Below are 15,815 nucleotides of genomic sequence, written 5' to 3'. Positions count from 1 at the left end.
CATTAATGGCATCCTGCACTAGATTATTATTACTTCCTGATTAGAGCAATAAATGCTATTTCCCACTAAGGAGTACCCAGTGCGTGCCAGGCACCACAGCTGGTGTCTTTCACCTCCAAATATTGCCCTGCCTTAAAGAGTAGGACTAACTGTCCCCATCTTAAGAGAACAGCAGCAAGGCCTGGAGAACGACATGGTTCCCTGGACCTCGAGCAGCAGGGGCTGGGCTGCCGCTGAAGGCAGGTTCGCATGGTTCCAGGGAGGACAGTGTGTTTACCTGCTCTGCCAAGGGTCATGGTGAGTTCTGGCTGCTTTCTTTCACGTGTGAAAAGAGAAACTAGCTCATCTATCAAATACATAAAGAATAATTAACAAAACATTAGTGGCTACTTTGGGGTGGGAATCAAAAGGGTTCAATATGTTTCATTCTTTCCGCAGTCAGTGCGGCAGGAGAGCCCGACTGCGCTGGAGCACTGGAGGAAAAGTGGCAGGAAAATGATCGGTTCTATTTCAACCTTTTCTTCTCCTGTCTTCAAAAATCTTCAACAACCCTGATCAGTTTTACTATTTGTAAAGCTCTCTGCCCGGGTGATCACTCTCCTATTTCGTCTCTGGACTCAGTCGGAAAACTCCTGGAGAACAGGGAGGAGTAGTTTCCAATTTGAGAAGGGGACGGTCTACTCTCCCCAGGGCAGGCTGTGGAAACCAACGGCACAGCCTGCTAACTCCAACTTTTGAACACTGCAAACTACCTGTTTCTCCCATCCTGAGCTGAGTTAACCACATGAAGGGGGTGGTGGGGAAGACTTTGCAGAGGGACAGAACACAGGGGCCCCGCAAGGAGACAGGCAGTGGGGGAGGAGGGGCTCTGGCCCCTTCAGGAAGGGCTGTCCCTGAGGCCAGAGAGAGCCCTGCTCCCCTGGGAACAGCGAGGACCCCCAGAAGCGAAGCGGCACCGGGCGGTGGTCTCCAGCAGGTAGGCCGAATAGCCCTGCGAGTCCATGTCAGTCGTTGTCCTGGCGAGGGCGTGGCCAGGCTGCTGCTCCTCACCGACACGGACCCTCCACCTTATCCTTCGGCAGCCCCTTTCTTGGCAAGGCAAAAGCAAGCATTTCCCCCCCGCCCATTTTTATTTATTTATTTTTCAGAGAGGCAGCACGAGTCGGGGAGGGGGACAGAGGGAGAGGGAGAGAGGCTCTCAAGCAGACATGGACACTGACAACATGGGGCTCAATCTCACCACACTGAGATCATGACCTGGGCTGAAATCAAAGTCGGTGGCTTAACCAACTGAGCGCCCCAGGGGCCCCCAAAAGCAAACATTTCACAACCAGCTGGAAGGGACACCGCGAGCTCACTTCCCTTAAAATAGGGCCTTGATGTTACTTTGAAATTTACAGCAGGATGAAAACAAGTAACCAACAAAACAAAACCCTGCTGCTGCGCTGGTGGCAAGAAGGGCTAAGCTCATCACAGCTTGACTGAGACCTAACAGGCCACTTTGGCATGAAGATTATTTTGAGTTAAAAAACAATCATACCCAGCAGATTCTGATTCTTTACCTCCCCTGCAGCTGCCTACAAAGAATCTAGATAGAGGACTTGCTCCAGGAAGAGAGCTGCCACCATAGAGAACTCCATTATACTCTGAACTAGGCTTGGGGGACAGGGCGGAACCCAGCAAGGCCTATCTGATCAACGTCCTCCGTGTCCCATTGTTTCTGAGCCGCCCAGCAAACATTCATGTTTCCTAAACATTTACTCTTTTTCATCTTCCTGTGAATCACATTCCTTCCCTTTGAAGTCCCAGACCCCTACCCACTTCTCCCAAGTTCAGGATGGCGTATGTACCTCATTTTGCCTGTCTTTGGAATACGCCGTCTCTGTGCAGATTCCACACATATACAAATTAAATTACATTTTCTCCCGTTAATCTGTCTCCTGTCAATCTGATTCTTAGTCCAGTTGGAAAGAGCTCTTCCGGCCCAGCACTGTTGACCAAGCTGTCCAGGGTACATGGATCGCACAGTATGTGGTCTGGCTTTTGAGACCGATCCAGTTATGGTCTATGTTACTGTCTATGTCCACAGTTTACTCCTTTTCATTGCTAAGAGGTACTCTATTGAATGCATATACCATCATTCATTTGCCTTTTCACCTGCTGAAGGACACTGGGGTTGTTCCCAGCTTGGGGCAATTATGGGGGGAAAAAAAAGCCGTAAACATTCACAGACAGGTCTTTGTATAGACGTAGGTCTTCATTTCTTTTGGGTAAATATTCAGGAGTGGAAGTGTTGTACAGTAAATCACTCCTGTGATTTTAATTTGCACTTTCCTAATGTCAAGCGATGCTGTGCATCTTTTTTTGTTCCTGTCTGTCACCCATCTGTCTTCTGCGGTGGAGTGTGTTCTCTCTTTTTTTAAAAATACATTTTATAAACTGAGGTATGATGATGACTGGTTTGTTAAAACGCAAGGGACAAACGGATCGCGTGTTAAAGTGAGGACCTATATGGTTAGCTATTTCTGTTTTATCAGTTTTGTCATTTAAGTTTCTCTCTCTCTCTTTTTTTTTTTTTTTTAAACACTAGTTTGTTCCAAGGTGGCCAAATGGCAAAGAACTTTATGTAGAATTTAAAAAGTACATGAGATTTCTTCCAAACCTTATTATCAATTGATTTATTCACAAAATGTCCATTTTAAAAGCCAGGTGTGAAGCTAGCTATGTTCCTAACTTCCTTAAAATTCAGGCTCACCTCCTCTGATACCAAGATACTAAAGACCTCAACACACAGACATCTGGGTGCAGGGCTGGGACACCCTCTTCTCCCTCGGGGACTGCTCAGCCAGAGGGAGGAGGAGGAGCTGGGGAAGGTGTACTGGAGGCAACAACCAAACTTAATTTTCAAGGACAAGTAGCAAGCTGGCCAGGTTAAAGGTGAGGAGAGATAAAGGTCTCCAGCAAGAGAACAGTGTTGGTGAAAAGATGTACCAGCAACGGGACTCAGGTGTGCAATCAGGAGGCATGGAGCAGGGATCATGGGATGCGAGGGAATGACTAGTGACTTAGACGGGGGCGGGGGGTGGTGTGTGGGGGTGTCAGATGCCGCTGGGGGTGGGAGCGCGTCAGATGGTGAGACATCTCAAGGGTCAGATGGTCATTCTGAAGGGTGCCATGTTCGGGGGCTGGTCGGGATCAGGAGGGTGAAGCTTCTGGAGGAAGGTGCCGAGAATGGCCTCCTCAGCCTGGGGCCAAGGCAGTGGGGGAAGAGAGTGGGAAAGCTGGAAAAGGGACCGTTCTGTCCTCCAGGTGGCAGGTAGGAGCCAGACAGAGGGAGCAGGATCCGTCAGTGCCCAGGCACCTCAGGGGCTGTAGTCTTCGCAGACTGGCCTTGGGAAAGAGCAGAACCACCAAGATTCCAGAGCTCTCCAGAAGCCACTCTCCCCCCCACTTCCCCGGCGGGTGGGGTGGGGGGATGGGGGGGCACACTCCTCCCAACCACCAAGCTCTGCTGTCCTCCCAAGAATCCGAATCACTCTATCTTCTCTCCAAAGACCCAATTCCCCACCCAGGGGCTGAGGCCCCCAGCAGCCTGCCCTCCTCCAGGCTGCTACCTCTCCGATTCTTTAAGTCTGGCCCCAGTCATTCCTCTGGTTTTCCTCCACCCCAGGCACTGAGAATCCAGTGTGGGACACGCCTTGGATTTCCAGTCAGCGAGGAGGAGTCTGGGGCTAGAGTTGCAGCAATCCTTTGCAGAAACATCTGCATAATCAGGAACCAAAAGAGAGACCGTGGCTTCTGTCTAAAACCCAGCAGGAGTATAATTACAGCTGCCCCCGCCCCAGGGACTGCTCAAACAGGTCGCACCAGTTCCTCCTTTATCCTCTACGTGTAAACACTCTGGAACCCCTTTCACAAGGACACGGGAGAATGCCTGCCTCTCTGACTTTGGGGACTACTTAGCGTGGCTGACTCCCTTCTGTGGAACACAGTGGCCAGAGGCAACAGGAAGGCTGGAGGCTCTGGAAGCTACTGAGTGAGACCTTTGGGGATCCCAGGTAGGTGACTCGGAAAGTGAACCTGCAGCTCCTGAGTCTCCCACCCATCAGCCCCCCAGTTTCTTCTTCTTTTTTAAAAGATTTTATTTATTTTGAAAGAGAGAGAAAGAGAGAGAGCATACACAAGCGACGGGGAGAGGCAGAGAGAGGGAGAAGCAGGCCCCCCCTAAAGCTGGAAGCACGAAGCAGGGCTCAATCCCAGGACCCCGGGATCATGACCTGAGCTGAAGGCAGGCTCAACCACTGAGCCACGCAGGCGCCCTGAGTCGGTCCTTTGTACTCTCCCCTCTGGTTGCTGACCGTCAGACTCATCACACAGATCACCCGATTACAGCCGAAGTCCCCGAGTGAAACCAGTGGCCCACGTGAGAATGGAACCAGGCAGAGCTGCCCCAGAGCTCACAGTCCCCTCCCTGCGGCTTCCTCCTGCCGGCCCATGGCTCATTTCAACACCACCCACCATCCCAACGGACGCTGCCCCCTACCCCCCGGGACCCAAGTGAAGTTCTGGCTGTCTCCCTGCCCACTGGCAGCACAACAGAGCATGGGAGCAGCGGTCTGTGCCCGGAACAGCCTGTCCTCCCTAGCCAGCCCCTGCATCCACGCCCCCAGACGGCCTCCCTTCATGCTGTGTAGACCAGAGCCTGCGGGGAACAGGACATCAAGCCCAAATACCATCCAACTCTTTGCCCTAAGAAGGTGTGGACCTTCGGGGCACCTGGTGGCTTAGTCGGTTAAGTGTCTTCCTTTCAGCTCAGGTCATGATCCCAGGATCCTGGGATCGAGTGCCACGTTGGGCTCTCTGCTCAGTGGGGAGTCTGCTTCTCCCTCTCCCTCTGCTCTTCTACCTGCTTGTGCTCGCTCTCATTCTCTCTCTCTCTCTCTCTCAAATAAATAAATAATATGTTAAAAAAAGAAAAAAAGAAGGTGCGGACCTTCGCCTTCCTCAGCCACCACTCTTTCTCCACTGCCTTCCACTGGCTCCGCCACATGGCTGGTGCTCAATAGAAACTTAAGGGAGGACAAGAAAGTGACCAGAAGAAAACGTAGGTGACTGTCTGTGTGACTTAGGGCCAGGCAGGATCCTTAAAATTTCCAAAGTCAAAGCTCTACAAATACTTACATACACATGTGCTGTGTGTATAAATGAATTTTATTACATCAAATATTAAGGGTTTCTGTTCAGAAATCAACACCACGGACAAAATGAACAGACTACAAACACTACTTCCCAACCTGCTCTGTGTAAATGGACAAGAGGCTAAACTGGGATGCCCCGGGAGGTCCCATAGAGCCACATGAGAAAGTCGGGCCCTGAGGGAAGCTGGGCAAAGGCTATGATTAGGGCAACTTCAGAGAGAAGCAAAGTCTGAGGGGCTCACAGCAGTAGGGGGCTTCCCCTTGTGCGACTTGGGGGGATGCCATGATCACAAGGCTCTTCACTTCACTCCTGCAGTCTGGCAAACCCGCGGTGGGACATGCCAAGTGTGGGGCAGAGGGGGTACACAGGACGCTCACTGGACACACTCGTGGAAAACAGCCTGGAGCGGGCCCGCGAACAAGCAGGCAGTAATTAAGTCACGCTTACACACACGTGCCCTCTGAGGACCTGGCAATCTTGTCCCTGAGTCAGAGCGCTACAGAAATGTTCTCTTGGGCCGCGGGCATGCAGGAGTCTCCTCCCTGGGGAATGTGTGGGTGAACGTGGTGGGGGGGGGCAGGGGCATACCAAGGTGGAGGCAAGCAGCAAGAACCGCAGGACTAGGTGTAGACACCGCAACCCGCACGGATCTCACCAGGAGCGGAGAAACAAACAGAATGACAGGGAGCGTGACGGCCTCGGGAATTAAGAATAGTTGCACACAAAGCAAGGCTACAGAGTTTACAAGAGCCGCTGCTAATACAAGTCCTATCTATCACTAGGCACGGGACTAGTGTCAAAGGCAGGGAGAGGGACAGGGAAGGGCACAGGTGGCTGAGGGACGGGGGAGGGCACGGGTGGCTGAGGCCCATCCTACCTGCCCCAGCTCCAGTTCTCTGTTACGGCTCGTCTTGTCATCCCCATGGAGGCTTCCCCGATGCCCACTGTCCCCGCTGGACCACCAACAGGGAGCGTCTGCATCACCCACACTGGCAGACAGTCGGGACCAATTCCCCACCAACGGCTCCTGCTTGCTGGTCCACCGGGGGGCCACGAGAGCCCTTCCACACACTGTTCCCATGGCCCACAGCCACAGCGTGTCCCACATGGGTCACAGTCGTGCATGGTAGCTCCCGCCCCAGCTGGACTGAAAACCTCCAGCCACAGGCACCATGCACTGGTCTTCATCAGCAGGAGCATCATAATGGAGCATGCTTACACTCTGCAAGGCAGCATGCTAACAGCTCTTCGTGGGCCACTTCATTTAATCTTGTGACAATCCCCAACAGTGGCTACTATTAGTGTTGCCATTTTACAGAAAATGTTTAAAAGATGCAGAGTCACCCATGATCACGCAGCCAGAAAAAGGCAGAGCCCACCTTCCAGAACCTTCCTCAGGCCAAGAACAGACAAGATAAAGCCAAGACTTCATGGGTCATCAGGTGATGTGTGTGCTTCCAACCAGCCCCTTGGGCCCCAGGGAAGGCCCCAGGCAAAGTTCAAGACTGGAAAGTAATGTACAGGCCCGGCTCCGGATTCCACTGTGTGCCACTGAGGTGCATGTCAGGAACCCCAAACCTGTAAACTCCTAAGACCACTTGCCAAAGATGACCTTGATTTCACTCTCAGAGGCTCATACCCTTTAAACTGTGACCCTGAAGGCTGCAGCAGCACAACAGCACCTTCTATGTTCTGGAGAGGCAGGTTCAAGGGTGAGGCAGCTGTGCTGTGCTGACGGGACAGAAGGAAAAGCCCTTGGTGTTGTCCCTCCCTCCTGGCAAGTCCACAGAGTCAGAGTCCAATGTTTGATCCAAAGCTGATAAAGTACACTGAGAGGCTCTAGGATATTCTCAACCAGCCCTTCTGAAAGACAAGGATGAAAGATGACACTTCTGGGATACCTTAATGGCAGTCCTGCAGAAGGCGACAGATTGGCTGAATGAGTTTCTGTTATCTGTTTTGAGTCCCTCAGTGCCCCCACCCTGGGAAGGTCACCTCTTAGGAGGGAGAGGCAAAGATCTGGCCCTGCCCCCACATAAATGACCTTGTACTCTTGTCTCTCCCGCCACCACTCCGTTCCTTCGGCCGTAAGCTGGAGGCAGAACTGATTTCACAAGGACTAAACACACTGGGCTGGGGTGGGTTTCCTTCCAGCCGGGCGTGCCCTTAGCCCAGCTCAGGCACCACTTAACCAGACCCGGCCATCTCTCCATCGTGTCCACTGGGAGACAAATGAAGAGAGGGGACAGGATTAGATGATCTCCTACGGCCCTTTGTAATTCCAGGATTTCTACCTGAAGAGTCTGTCAATGCTACCAGCAGGCTGGCTGCCCCCTGAAGCCCTCATAACTCAATTTTTGAGAGCCTCGCCCCACCCCCTTGCCCCGCGCCAATGTGTAAGAACACCTAACCATGTGCCAAGGACTGTGGGAGGGACGAGGGATAATGGTGAACAAACCGTTGTGGTCCCCACCTTCCTGGGACTTAGGGTCAGATAAACAACCCAATTACAGACGGCAACAAGTTCTGGAAGGAACCCTCGGGCTGGTCAGGACTGCTGGAAGCAAATGATATTTGTGGTGGGAGTGGAAGGGGACTCTGAGGGGCAAGGCTGCTTTCTGGAGGCAGCAGGACACCAACGTGGCCCGGGGAGCAGGCGCTAGACGAGACCCCACCCCCTTGGGAAGCTTCCCCTCAGCTCAACCCTCCCGTTACCCTTGCACGAACATCTGCAGCTGCACGGCTACACGTGCTAACAGCGGCGAGGCCAAGGGCTGTGCCTTCACTCTCCTCTATCCCCCAAGCCTGGCACAGCGGGCGCACCGTGTGTCGTCTCAGCGTCAGAACAGTGCTGGGAGCTGGATTCCCGACCAGGGTACACGGCGGGGGGTGGACCAGGAGACTGCTCCGTGCTCAGCAGGAGGCATGCACGACATAGTGGCTCATGAGCCTTTATTTACCGAGTCGTAATCCCGAGGATCAATCCAGCTCTCCTCACAAAAGCCAGAAAGCATCAACTCCGGGAGCACATCAGAGAGCAGCGCCACACATGACAAACGAGCAGCTGGCTATCGCTTCCGCCAAGCTGGAAAGTGCTGTGTGGGCACAAGCAGCCGCTGCTTCATTTATGCTGACAAGGCTTGCTGTCAAATCCGGGATCCGAGTTAGTTTATCCCCAAGTCTACCCATGTCCCAGGCAGGCTGAGAGGGCTCCTGGCGCGGGCCTGGCCGTGTCACCACTTCCGCACCCATGTTCCTCGAGAGGCACAGGACGGATGCCACATCCCGCACACAGCGGCAGGGCGTCCCCCAGGGGCCCGCAGCCTATCCCTGCCCCTACTCGGAGCTTTCCTTCCCAAATGGGGTCACCAGGGATTTTAGGATTGTGAAATGTGCTGTGTGCTTGAAAGCACGGGCTATGAGGAGGATCTTTGGAAAACCAAGTCCAGGCCTTGCTTTCAGACTGTGCTCTGGCAGTCCTTGTTTCTAGAGGATTCCGCTTCACTTACTTCTCCCCTTTGCCTTCCAGCTCACCCGCCCTCTGGGCTCCCAACTTGCCCTGCCCTGGAACAGAGGGTCTAGGCGCTCTGCACCTTGGCGCTACCCCAAACCACTACATGGACCAGCCCTGAGCTCACTGGGCTCGCCATCCTCAAAGGGCAGTAATACTCTCTTCCTAGCCGAGCTCTCAGAGGGTCACAGACCCAGTTCCTGGCTGGCCTGCTGGTGTTCACTGTGCTCCAGCTGACTCCGCCCAGCCCCAGCCCTGCCGCTGTCCTGGAGGCCTCACTCCAGTCCCAGCTCCAGCGCTCAGCTCTCACTCCCCATGCTGACGGGCGCGCCGTCCGGTCCTGGAACTGTCCTCGTCAAGTAGGAGGGTGAAGAAAAGGAGGCTCCTCACTCCGCAAAGGCACCTGGTGCTACGTGACAGTTTTAAAGCACAAATCCTAGACTTCAACAACTTGCAACATTAATGGCATCATCGATCTTTAAATGTTCGAATGAAAAAGGAAGACACAGAAACCCAGAAATCCCCATTTGCAGATCTAGCTCCAAAGGCAGAACACAGAGTGGAGAGGACACAGGTGCTGAAACACAGTTATCTTAGAAGTGGACTCCTCTTTGAGAGTGCTTGGCGGGGTTCGCTGAGCTCTGCGCCCTCCCTCCGTACATACTGCTCAGATGGCAGCAGAGGCCCGGTGACACCCCTGGACTTGTCCGTGAGCACAGCACACACCCTCCCCTACGACTCCACCCTGGAGCTCATGGTCTCTGGGGCACACACGCTTGTCCTTCAGCCAAGTACCCAGGAAAAAGCCAGAGGACACGGCTGCCGAGTGACCGGGTCACACCCTCTTCAAATCTTCGAATCCCCACCCTCCAGGCGGGCGCTGCACGTGTGGCACCCTATGGCTGTAAGAGCTGCCACTGACAGGCTGGGGAGATGGTCTCCCTGGGTTTGCTCAAGACCGGCAGCTCTCGGCAGAAATGCCAACAGGGAAAGGAGGCAGGGACAGGCCTCTGCCATCGGCGAACCCCTGGGACACAAAGCCAAACTACCTGGTGGGGAAACTGCCAGACTGGAAAAGTGGGACAAGCACTTCCTGTAGGTAGTGGCCCCTTCCTTCCAGGACCACCCATCCCCTCCCCAAACTGCTTTCACAGTGCCACGTCTCCCTGAGTCCCCCGCATCTGAACCCCTGGGTCTCCCTTCAGTGATTCCTGTTAGCAGCCCCCTCCCACACGCACACACACACACACCACACACATGGGACCAGGAGCTCCCTCACCCCATCTCCATACCTGGGTCCCTCAGCGCCAACCCCAAACATCTGTATACAAATGTCTCCATGGAGCTAAGCTGACACAGTCTAATGAAGCCCTCAAGAGCCCACCAGCTCCAAAACTGTGTAATTCTACTTGTTCACTAAGTAGAAAGGAAAATGTTTTATCTTACATGGCTTGACATCACTGCAATCAAATGAGAAAATAATTTATCTTCAGAGGAAAAGCTTGACAGCAAACAATTCTCTCAAGGAACGGCTCTTTTTCTGGCATTTAGACGGGGAGGAACAAGCCGGCCCCAAGATGAGAGGCTGCCAGACTCCCCCCAGCTCTGTCTGTTCCCAGGCAGGCAACGTGAGCGTGCGGGGCCGAGAAGCAGACTCAGTGAGGAGGCCGCATGCCCCTCAGGCTCAGGAATTGGGGGACCCTGGCCGCGTGTGGGTGGTCGATTCTGGCAACCATCCCGGGGAGGGGAAATCTGCAAGGCCATGTCATCGCCTAGGAAACTGGGCAGGCTATCTCACTTCTCTGAGCCAATGGTGTCCCTGGGTCTGACCCCAGAGACAGGGCGTGACTTCACACTGAAGCAGAAGCATTAATGTGTGGCAGTCAGAGCAACATTTCTCTCCTCTGAGGAGCTCCTCGGAGGAGAGCTCAGGAGAGCTCCTGAGAGCTGAAGCAAGATGGCCCGAATTTCAGTTCCACCACCTACTGCTGATGCGAAGCTGGGCACCAGCAAACCACCCAAGCCTCAGTTTCCCTCCCTGTGAAATGGAGATCACCATCCCAGAAGGCAGTTGTGAGGCTCGAGAGCACCATATAAGCCAGAGTGGGCTTCTGGCATGGAGCGATACATGCTGGCCACTACCACCATGTTAGAAGCACAAAGACCATGAGCATATAGCTTATGTGCACACAGTCTAATGACTTATCAGAGCACACCCATGCGTGGGACAGAGGGGTCATGGGGGGCGGGGGCAGAAATCATGTCCTTGCCCTCAGGTTGTTCAGAGCCCAGAGGGAGAAGCAAACACACTGGATGGGCAGGCGGGAAGTCCACCTAAGCCTGCCGGAAGAGGTCAGGAAGGCTGCCTGGAGGAGGAGCTGGGAAAGGAATGGAGATCAGATTGAGGAAAGACACCCAGGAAGGAGGCAGCTCTCTGCTGACAGGCACCTAGAAGAGCCGTCCCGGGCAGCGCTCCTCAGGAAGGACCAGGTGGCCCAGGAGCCACCAACACATGCTTATGCCTTCGTTATGCTACAGAGTGTGGTTTTACTCTGCAGCTGATGGAAAAAACTGGAGCTTCCCAGCCAGGGCAAGGAGTCACACAGGCCTGCTTCTCTGGATGAGCTGCCCGGGCCCCAGGTAGATAACAGACTGAACACGGCACAGAGGAGGCCAGTGGCCCAATCCCTGGTCGTGACACAGCAGATGCTACTTTGCCTGAAAGAATGAATTAGTGGTTCCTTGAGAAACGTCAGGGAAATCGAGGCATGCCACCAGCCTGCTGGGAGCTCTGCCCAAGCACAGCAGGGATTACAACCAAGCTGATACACCCACGAACAAGCCGTCACATAGGGGTAGGGACGGGGGGACTCTGTCTGGGTCTGTCTAAGCGAGGGGTGGCCGGAGAACAAATGGAGGCAAGGCAATTTCTTGCCTCGCGCCTGATGATGCATCCCCTCGTCCTTCTGTCCATGAACTGCCCGACGCGGCACATGTTGGCTCTGGGGCCTCAAGACGACATCCTCGTCTCGGGACCCCAGGACTCAGCTGTGGGTCTGGACCATGGCAGGTGTCAAATCAGGCCCCATGGAACCCACCTACACAGGGCAGTGGCATCTTCTAAATATGTCACCTACGCAATTGTCCCAGAGGGATGGGAGCAGTGCACGCCAGTCCATGTGGGGATGTGTCCGTGTGACACTGTCTCCACAGTCGGAGAGGAAGCTGCAGGGAGAGCCTTCTCTGAAGGAGATGGTAAATACCGGAGTCACAGGCCAGCTCTTGCAGGCTAACATTCTCACAACATTTCCAGCAAGATATTTATGTTCTCTTCATCCCCAAATACTCTTCTCCTCAAAGGTTCTTTGTGCCCACAGAGGACGCAGTACAGGTCAGCCCGGCCTGGCTTCTCCGGGGAGATCTGAGCTCTAACCGCACAGATGGCTGACAGCTGAGCAGAACCCCTGCCTCCCAGAACGAGGCAGACTCAGGACCCAGTTCCTGAAATTAGCAGTTTGTCCTCCCAGCCTAGCGGCCAGTGAGCCCTTGGAGACTCAGGCAGCGGCAGGCCTGCTGGCGACAAACCCGCCATTGTATGTCGAGAGCCCACTGAAGGTGGAGGAGGCCGGGCTCTCCTAGGAAGGCCTGGTGACACTTGCCAAGGCCCACAACCTGCAGCCTAGGCTCTCTCTCCCCACCCCAGGGCCTCTGAGAAGACCCAGACACAGAGCCTAGAAACTAAGGACACAGTAGGAGGGCCCTTAGGCTCCTGGGGTGAGCCAGAAGATTCGCCAGAAGTAACTGAGCTGCCCTACCCCACACCGGGAAGCCTGTAAGGAGGACATGCCAGGCTCCAGCTTGCTGAAGAAGCCACCCACGTGGGGAACAGCCTTCCCTTAGCCCCATCCTGCCCATCCCATATGACTTCTGGCCTCCAAAACAGCCCTCTGCAACGGCGGGCTCATTCTGGCTTCCAGACTTACTCCAACTTGGAATGCTGTCCCATCTCCAAGTCCAGCCCTAACTACCCCACACGCCTTCTCTGGTGATGCCAGGCAGCATGTCCTTCTCCTCTGAACGTCATGAGGCTCAGAGACAGACTGTGGCTTGGCCCCACTGACTACCCAACCCCCGCCCACCACGGAGGCCATCGTCCTCTCTCCTCCAGGAGGCTTCACTGCGAGACTCAGAGCCCGCTCCCCCCAACTTTTTAAAAATAAAGATTTTATTTGTTTATTTGACAGACAGAGATCACAAGTAGGCAGAGAGGCAGGCAGAGAGAGAGGGGAGGAAGCAGGCTCCATGCTGAGCAGAGAGCCCGATGTGGGGCTCAATCCCAGGACCCTGAGATCATGACCCGAGCCGAAGGCAGAGGCTTTAACCCACCGAGCCACCCAGGTGCCCCCGCTCCCTTTTTCTAAATGGCTCACTGTAAGAGTTGGGTAACACAGAAATGCCCTCCGGATATCTACAGATACTTCCATTAGGCATTAGTCCCTGTGGGTGCTCTCTCCTCCCCGGACTTGCTCACTCGTTCCTCCAGCGAACACATGAGTGCTCAGTGAGTACCAACCCCGCTCCTCTTCCAGCGCATTCTCCTGCCCTGCCCCCAGTGGGAGCCCACTTCCTGCTGTGCCCCCCAGCAAATCTAACAGCACTGCATACAACGATCCGCCCAGTGTCAGTCTCCTCCCATGAAGGCTTCCCTCGAGATGTCACAGCCAAAAGCTGCTGGTGCACAGAGTCATGTCCGGCCTGTGCAGGCATATAGCCAGCACGCAGAAGACGATTCTGGAATGACCCACTCCAGTGAGTACCTTTCAGTGGAAATGAGTAAAACTAAGCCCAACAACTTTTCCACCTTGAGACCACAAGGCTTTCTGTAGATCTGTACTGGTCTGAGGGTCACCTCAGTGAGAAGACACCTCCTGAGGGAAAGAGGGACCCTGCCGGCAGCCTGGAGAGATACGGAGCTGGCAGCACACAGCCGTGTCGCCACAGCTGAATGGGATGGGCTCACCCCGAGGAAGGGCTCCTCGGTCCGGCGGACAGCCGCTGGGCAGGCGGAGGACAACGGCACCGCTGATCTCTCCAAGCTGAAGGGTCATTTCCAGAGAGCGTCCCAAGACGAGTGGGGCCGGACTAGAAAATAAACCACTGCCTTAGCGTTCCTCAGCCAAAGGAGATGTCCTTGTCCACTGACATTATCGCCGCTAAGAATTTAACAGGGAGCCTGAGCTTAAATCAGCGACAGGGCTTGTTAAAGCTGCTTGATTTAATATATGCTGGCAACTTCTACTTTTATTTTTTTAAAGCAGCAGCTAAAGACTTCTGTAACAGCATTGTAGTTAGCTGCCAAACTTCTCCAGAGTGGTTGCTGCCCTCAACTGGGTAATTCAAACGATGCTCCCAACTGTAGGCGCAGATGACCCCCAGCTCCCGAATCGGAGGGACAGAGCTCCCAGCCCGCACCTGCCCCGACGCCCTACACCACTTTACACATGTGCCTTCCTTGTGAAACTCTTACGACACCAGGATATAGGTACCATTTTTTACCCCCACTTTTCAGATTAGGAATTGAGGCAAAGAAAAATAAGTAACTTGCCCAAAGTGCCCCCTTCACCCCCAAGGCAGGGACTCAAGCCCAGGCCACCCGGCTCCAAAGGACGCATCTGAACCTGTCTGGCTGCCTCCCTGGCCTACAGCTCACAAGCTCCGCTGTGTGTGCCGGTTTCTGCACCACCATCTAGCTCAAGGCGGGTACTGATTAGTACCGAGGGTAATGTCACCACAGATACAAAGTTCCCCCACAGCTCTAAAGGATACTATCTAGTTTTGGCTCAGTGTTGAAACTAGCAAGGACCTGCTTTTCCAAAGAGCAGCCTCCCAGGAACCGCCAGGAAAGCTCTGTGCAGCCCTTGCCGGCTTCCCAAGTGCTTCTGCAATGCCAGCAAGGCCACAGGCTCCCTGGGGGCAAGCAAGCAAGATGGGTCCTGCCCGTGAACCTGGACCTGCATACAGAGGTGAGAGGCAGTCCCGAGTTTCAGCACTGTCCCAGAGGCACCTCCAAACTGTATCTTGTAACAGCTCCTGGCATCGCACCACCACCACCCTCGCCCCGGTGCCATGAGAATGCGCCTAACAATGCCAGGGAGCTGCTGCTGCAGGTGGCTGGGACTCAACTATGATTCTATTGTCACTTTTGTTGCCTTCTGTGAAATGTTTCCTGGGGCAGATGCACCTCTCTGGCTACTGAAATTTGAGCTCTGGCCTGGATACCCACCAGGAAGGCTGCTACCAGCCGAGCTGTCCCATTTCCCACTGGTGCCTTAAAGGACCTAGCATATAGTAGCTGCTCATGAAACACATACTTTTAATAAAATGAACTATTCAGCTAACAGTTGATAATGACCTCCCCCAATTTTAAGAAAAGTGTTAACAGAATTTTTTAAAGATTTATGAGAGAGAGAGAGAGAGAATATCTCTCCTGCGCTGAGCACAGAAACCGACACAGGGCTCCATCTCACGACACCAAGATCATGACCTGAGCCAAAATCAAGAGTCAGACGCCTAACCGACTGAGCCACACAGGCACCCCATAAAGTGTTAATAGGATTTTGAGTTCCTTGCCCATCTTTTAAAAACTGGGCACCTGTGACCACAGTCTCTCTTAGACAATAATATCACATGGTATTTGGTCTCAGATAAAATTATACACTTAATCAATTCAAAAAGTCTATAAAGCTAGCTCGTGCTAGTCCTCAGAAACCCCTGGCATTCTCCCCATCTCATGCACCTCTTGAGCCTCTAGGTTCAGGAAAGCTCCCATGTGGGTGCTGATACGTATACTCTTGTTTTATCCTACAGTTTCCCTCGAAGGCCAGTATCATCTCCCTTTAGAGATGAAAACCTGAGGCTCAGATCAGTCAAGCAGCTTGCCTAAAGTCACACAGCTAGCAATGGAACAGCTGCGATCAGAACCCAGATCTTTCCAACTACAAAGCCAGTGCTCCTTCCACTAAGCCCCCAGCTGCGTGGCAAGTGCCAGAGGTTTTGCCACAAGAAAATGGACTTCCCTTTAAGCAGCAAGGAGGAAAAAGTGGGC

General features: G+C 53.8%; 1 protein-coding gene across 15 annotated transcripts in view; it reads right to left on the bottom strand.

Annotated features, from left to right (window-relative positions):
- PACSIN2 (protein kinase C and casein kinase substrate in neurons 2) overlaps positions 1-15,815 on the bottom strand; it is a 132,317-nt gene that overhangs the window by 22,576 nt on the left and 93,926 nt on the right. Inside the window, exon 1 of one of the 15 annotated variants that reach the window (XM_082739865.1) lies at positions 3,615-3,716. The exons of the other annotated variants lie outside the window; for them this stretch is intronic. The gene's annotated coding sequence lies outside the window, so the exon portion shown is untranslated. Of the gene's footprint in view, positions 1-3,614; positions 3,717-15,815 lie in introns of those variants that run through there. 15 annotated transcript variants of the gene reach the window in all.

The sequence above is a fragment of the Mustela nivalis genome (genome assembly GCF_964662115.1).
Source record: "Mustela nivalis genome assembly, chromosome: 7".
NCBI lineage: Eukaryota > Metazoa > Chordata > Mammalia > Carnivora > Mustelidae > Mustela > Mustela nivalis.
Note: the sequence above shows the minus strand (reverse complement) of the source record. Positions and strands in the feature narration are given on the sequence as shown.